We start from the raw sequence: 7,008 nt of genomic DNA on the forward strand, positions 1-7,008 counted from the left end.
AGTTCAGACAGTGGAGCTAACAGACAGCTAAAGCTTCACCAGCTAAAGCTATGCTAGCCTGTTTTAGTAAGAGACATTTCAATATAGTTTCTTATATCTCTAAATCAACATATGAATTTGATTGTTTAAAAGAAACAATGCACAAAAGTTTAAATAACCAATAACATTAAAATTAAGAGCATTATAATGTGTTAAATAGGTTAAAATAAACACAAATCCAACTACATTGATGACCTGAGGCTTCAGCTCTCCAGATTTAGAGCCCCTCCTTGAATTGCCATTTCATTGTAGAGGGGTTTTAATTTCTGGGATGATCCGAGGTCTGGGCTGGACTGGGACTAAAAAATGGCTTTTTTTTTTACCTCTGTGGCGCACCATGATTAGTTATACTAGAAAGCAGGGGCGTGCACACATAGACACTAGGTGGTGCTAAAGCACTAGGAAGTTTGCCCTCTATCAAAGAAAATGCCCTTTTGAAACTCGTTTTTTTAATTACTATTATTAATATTATTAAGATTTTACTGAGGTCGGTTTTGAAATGATCTTTTGAAAACCTGAGCCATTAAAAACGACTGAAACAATGCCCCGAAATGACCGACCTACTTGCGCACACCCGACCAGCCTCTCTCTCTTCCTTTGTCACGTGAATCGCTCGGCCGCCCGCAGGGCATGCCAGATGCGCAGCATCATAGCAGTTTTCAGATAGCAGGAACGGTCGCTGACAGGCTGCTTCTCCCGTGCCCCATTAGCCAGGTAATATACAGATCAAGCAGAATCATTTTGTTGGGCATTAAAATGTCTCATTCAGCAGCACCAAACACGCATTTTGCCGACTGGTCACCAGATAAACTAGTCGTCTCCTTGTAAGATGCTATTTTACTTTTTATGTTTTGTATCCATATTTTTTTATCTTAAGTGTATACATTAGTCTATTTTATTGCATGACGTATACCCACAGTTTTTAGATATTTTTATAATTTTATTTACCTATTCCATATTATATGTTTCATGTTGCACGATTGTACCATAAAAAATTCCTAGTTTGTGAACTCCTTCACTAACAATGGCAATAAACCTGATTCTGATTCTGAAAGTTTTACACTGTAGCCCAAGTCAATGACAGATAACGTGAGGACGACCACATAGGCTACAAATAATTTTGGTAGAGTTTGCAATTGCAAATATGGAAGAGGATTAGGGCCACTGAAAAAAAAAAAAATTAACTGATTTTTAAATTTTATTTCAGTTTAGTATGGGAAAAAAGTCAGAATGCTGACTTTAATCTCATAATTCTAACTTTTTTCTCATCATTCTGACTTTTTGCTGAGAATTCTGACTTTTTGCTCAGTATTCTGACTTTAATCTCAGAATTCTGACAATAAAAAAGTCAGAATTCTGACTTTTTTCCCATGTTAAACTGAAATAAAATTTAATAATCAGTTAACTTTTTTTTTTTTCAGTGGCCCTAATCCTCTTCTGTACAAATCTATGTGTTAAGACAAACGTTTTCTGTTGTATAGGTTTTGTTAGGCAACATAAATTAACACATTTTGGTCTCTTTATTGTCTTAATTGTATATTGATTTAGTAATTGCAGCACAATACCAAGAAAGGAGGGTTAATCATATTGAAAAATCTTAAAAGCTGTTCACATTTTATTTTTAAGTGGTTTGTGCAGCAGGTATTAAAATAGCTATTATTTTGTAGGCTACCATAAGTCATATCCACGTGACAAGACTTCCAGTCATGTTGCCCTAATAGCCCATTATTTAAACTAATGTGGCATATTTGTTAAAGCTATTATTATTATTATTATTATTATTATCATTATTATTATTATTGTCATGATGGTTATTATTAATATATTGTAGCCAGTCACAGCAGGGAAGCTCTATACCATCAACATATAACAGGACAGGAGATGAGGAAGAGTTCAGGGAAGACACAGAGACAGAAAAAGACCAGGATGAGGGAGAGCAGATCGATGAGGGAAAACAGGGAGATGAGCCAGATGAAAGAAGTATGCTTTAGTCTGTTCTGTTGGTGATGTGACTTTTTTCCATTGAAAACTCACGTTTAGAGAATGTTACAAATAAAAGTCAAATTTCATTCAACATGCGTTTATTTATTTTTTATAATTAAGTGTTACACGTGCGCTAAAAAGTGCCCCCCCCCCCCCCCCCCCCCCTCCTGAGCAACTGCCCCCCAAAATGTCTGTGCAGCTCCCCCATTTCCCCCCAGTTACCCCTGACCAGGGCTGCACCACCAAATTCTGGACCTGGACCCTGTACTCTCAGTCAGTGAGACTCTATCCATGCCTGTGCAAAAGATCTTTGAGTAAAAAATTAATTAATACAGAGTCAAGACCAACCCCACCGCCTCACTTCATGTCGCCATAAAATATGAAATATAATCAAATGTCCCTTTCAAATAATCTGCATTCATATAGGAACTAGAAGAAGTGAAACCAATGTAATTCTCTAATAGTCATGTATAAAGTTTTCACTTCACTTTTTATTTTATTTTTTTGTATAAATGTACATCTTTAAGTTATCTGTGAAAACTCTCAGTCATCCAGGTCATGGTCAAGCTTGAAACCCACTAGAACACAAACAAAGCGTCATCAGAACCGAGCGGAAACCGGGTTTTTTTTCCAAGTGGGGAATACGAAAAACCGTAAGGCACCATCTGCTGTTTTCTGTTTAGAATTACTATTGCATCCTTTGAAGCAGCACCAGTGTCCCATTATTTCTAAAGGAAGCAACTAGAACGCTTCTTCTCTGTTAGTTTTCTTTCGTTTGTTGCTGCTGGCTCTGTTCGAAAACCTAGGACGGGTCCTCCAAGGACGCGGTCTACCTAGACTGGATCCTTCGAAGTCCTTGAAAATAAGGAGACCGGAAGAGTTTAGGCTGTGAATTCGACCAGGTCTACCCTTCGGCGGGTTTTACCGCCGTATGCTCTGTTGCTTAGCAACCGTGAACGTTGACACACAAAGCAGGAAAAGAATGAATACAGAAGTTTTCAAAACTGTTTATTTATTTCTTTTTTATTGTGAAGTGAACAAAGACTACACTCACAAGAATCCAGAGTGGAATAAAGGTTCCAACCACCGGTAGCAGGAACAAATAAAATCAAATGTAATGATAGAAACCTTAGCCAGTTAAATAAAATGCTGCTGTCATTCTGCACATCTCTGATGTTGCTGCTATTTTCAAATATCCATTACTGTAAAAATGTCCATAGCTGCATATTGGTTAGTTATTCCCCAGTTTTATATTGTTAAAACACTTTACAGTATTGTATTGTTTATATTTTAACTCTTCCCTGTTATGTTATTCTTATACATTTTTCTAAGGTCATCATTTGTGTGAGCATTTTCAATAATCTTTCTGCTGCTGTAAATTTTCCCATTGTGGGACAATAGAGGGATTTTCTATTCTATTCTATAAAAGGGGTAGAAAGGTATAAGTAAATCTAAACAATATATTTATAAAAAATATATCTGCAAAATCTCTAATATTCAACAACAAAAAATACGAAGTTAAGCATATTGTGCAAAATAGCAATAAAAAGAAAAAAATCCTATCAGATTTATAGTCCCCACTCTGCAGATATATTAGAATCTGTCCTTAAATTCCAGCCAAACCCATTTACACAGTAACAGATAAAAACCTTTAGATAAACCAAATATTACCGCCACATATCTGACTCAGTAACCATTAAAACAACTATTTTCATTCATTCCAGACGGAACTATTCACAGAGTTGTATTATATTAAACTGAACTTCCAATTTTCACCACTGTTCGGCGCCAAGTAACCTTTCCTCTGATCACAGCTTGCTTGGTCTCGCAATGAATCCTGGGATATCCAAGAATACCGAGGATACATCAGACCCGTCCTTCAAATCGGGCAAAAAGAAGGACGCATTTTAAGGCCGCATAACGAGGACTCTTGGAATCCGACCAGACCTCGGCGCCGCGCAATGACGTAATCGTCCTTCGAATCCGGTCTTCTAAGGATGCGTCCTAGGTTTTCGAACAGAGCCGCTGTCTCTTCACCACAGAAATGGCGCTAACTACCCTAAATGCATTGCAGGGATGATGAGAGAACAGGGACATATGAGGACAGCCCTGAAGAACTGTGGTTATCCCAGATGAGCTTGTTTTTTTTTTTATACCAACCTGAAGAGGCCTGCTGGGAGGGAAAAAACAGTAGAAGGAACATCATCATTCCATATGTTGCTGGAGTCTCTGAAAAACATCCATCACCGGATCCCTGAGCAAATCAAACCAGGGAACACCCTGAGACAAAAACTGGTTCACCCCAAAGACAAGACACCCAGACACAAGGCCGACAACATGCTTCACGCCATCCAGGGTAGTGAATAGTGCACAGACCTTTACATTGGAGATACCAAGCATCCAATACACAGCCGCATGGCTCAACACAGGAGGGCCAAGTCCTCAGGACAGGACTCAGCTGTTCACCTACACCTGGAAGCTAAAGGACACTCATCTGAGGACAGCAACGTCTATATTCTGGCCAAGGAAGACAGATGGTTTGATAGAGGAGTTAAGGAAGCCATCTTTGTTGTTGGGATAATTATCATTGAAGATGTGTCAGATTATTACACCTTGGTATTGGCTGCCTATTGCGAGTCAGAACTGATGTTTTAATCTAATTAGGACAGTTCCTCTGTCCGGATATACAGTTATAATCTTCATTCTGCACGTGGCAATGATTTGGAAATGGAATGAGAGCAGTGTCCTTCAGCAAAGAACAAACTTTAATATTTTGATAAGGCTGGAACCATGGATGTCTAATCATCTGCCAACCTGTATCATGTAAAATAAGATGATGCAGCAGACTGGAGATGTATAAAATGCCTTTTTAACTGTTTATCTGGGCCACTTCCTGAGAGAAGAGCCCAGAGGTGAGCAGCTGCCTTCTGTACACTCTAAGCAACTTCACTGATCTGAGTCTTACGGAAGAGGATTAGGGCCACTGAAAAAATAAAAAAAGTTAACTGATTTTTAACTTTATTTCAGCTTAATATGGGGAAAAAAAGTCAGAATTCTGACCTTTTTTTCAGATTTCAGACTTTTTTTCTCAGAATTCTGATTTTAATCTTGGAATTCTGACTTTTTTCCCATATTAAACTGAAATAAAATTTTAACATTTGTTAACTTTTTAAATTTTTTCAGTGGCCCTAATCCTCTTCTGTATGGTCTGTTGTCATGTCTCCTGGTTATTTAATACATATAAGTTATGAATTGTTATTTAAAGAGTCTGTCTGGAGTGACCTCTTTTCAGGGAAAAGAACCGGAGAGAGAGCATCAGGGTGCATAAACAGAGTCTATCTTGAACAGTGTTAACCTGGGAAACCCATCTCTCAAGAGAGGAGGTGGTCTTAGACATAACCTGTCACATACTTACATGTCCTTTGTGGATCTTAGGAGGCCAATTTACTTTGTCCCTCATGGTGCCCTGTAGGGCAGCAGGAAGTCGATGGCCCTTTCTGGCTCTGTAACAACAGGACAGGGGTCTGGTCTGCGTCCAACATAGACCAGTATATTTTTTGCAGATGAGATGGTTTTGCTGGCTCCCTCCTGCCAAGACCTGCAGCTACTAAAATATTTAATAACAATAAAACTTTTAGATCTCAAATTGGAGAAATTTACCTCTGAATTTAACCATCCCCTTGGAGAGCAATGGGCTGCCATCATGGGGCACCTGGGGAGCAGTGTGGGGTTAAGGGTCTTATGCAGAGACCCAGAGTTCGAACTCAGAACCTCAGGATTCCAAGCTCTATGCCCTAACCACTAGGCGGCCACTCCCCAACATTTTCACAACATATTCCAGATTAGTAACAGATAATTGCAAAATTTTCCTTTAGAGATTTTGATTGTTCAGATTTGTTCATCAAGCAGACACTCCCTTAGTAAGTTTTCAAAGACACATCCAGATGTAGATGATGGACAATCTTGAGGTGGCAGGAGAAAAACAGCCTATTTCGAAGTGATGATAACGGAAATTATTATTATTATATTACTTTATTCTTTGACAAGTATAAAACTATATGAAGGTTGTAGCAGGCCTATGTTTTATTTTTTGATTAGAAAATCCTGAGTGAGGTTATCAGAGGATGCAGCTGGAATCAGAATGTTTTCAACTTTCCCATTTAACCCTTTATTGGGCAAGTTACCATTTTTGATCACTGGCATACCCCTTACAAATGGAAACGCACCCCCTCCCTCAGTGAGGTCTAGAAGCGCAAGATCTATATCCAGGCATTCAGCAAAGATGCTGCTACATGGCTGTACATCTTGTATTTGACCAATTAGATGAGCCCTTAATTGATATATTACCTACTGTAAATTAAATTGAAAAAAAAAAGTTAAAAAGTCAAGAAAAAAAGGTAAGTCGCTAATTGAAAAGATAAAAAGTTAATAAGCCTAGTTAACAATTATATTTAGGTTTATAAACTATAAAATGTAAGTGCTAGTATCAGCATTAACGCCTCTAAGGTTATGTTGTACCAAAGAAAATGTGTTTCTTTCACTTTTCATGAATTTCTTATAGACGCTCTTTTGTTATTTCTCTTTATATATTCAGGCAACTTCTTGTTATTATATTGAGATTAATTTTTACCATCCAAATATCCATATTTTTGAATGTTACAAAGGTAATAAGGTCTTGTCCTGGATTCCAATAACACTATTGGCTTGAAATTTAGATTTTCAAAGAATTCCACTGAGTGCCCTATAAAGTGAAAAAAATAAAAATCAGTTTCTAATTCCTATACAAAATATATTCATTTGCTAAGGCACTGTGCTTGAATGCGCCTCATTTGGCTGTGAGATCCTGATCACTTCCTATTGGTCCACGTTTATATTTACCGTAAAACCCAGAAAACAAAGGTGCGCAATACGTCACCCCAAGTAAAAGTACAAAAAATAGGAAAGCGAATGCTAATTTGAAGTAAAAGATATTCAACGTGCCCTTTA

This window comes from Cyprinodon tularosa, unplaced genomic scaffold (assembly GCF_016077235.1).
Source record: "Cyprinodon tularosa strain WSP-4 unplaced genomic scaffold, ASM1607723v1 ctg578, whole genome shotgun sequence".
NCBI classification, from domain to species: domain Eukaryota; kingdom Metazoa; phylum Chordata; class Actinopteri; order Cyprinodontiformes; family Cyprinodontidae; genus Cyprinodon; species Cyprinodon tularosa.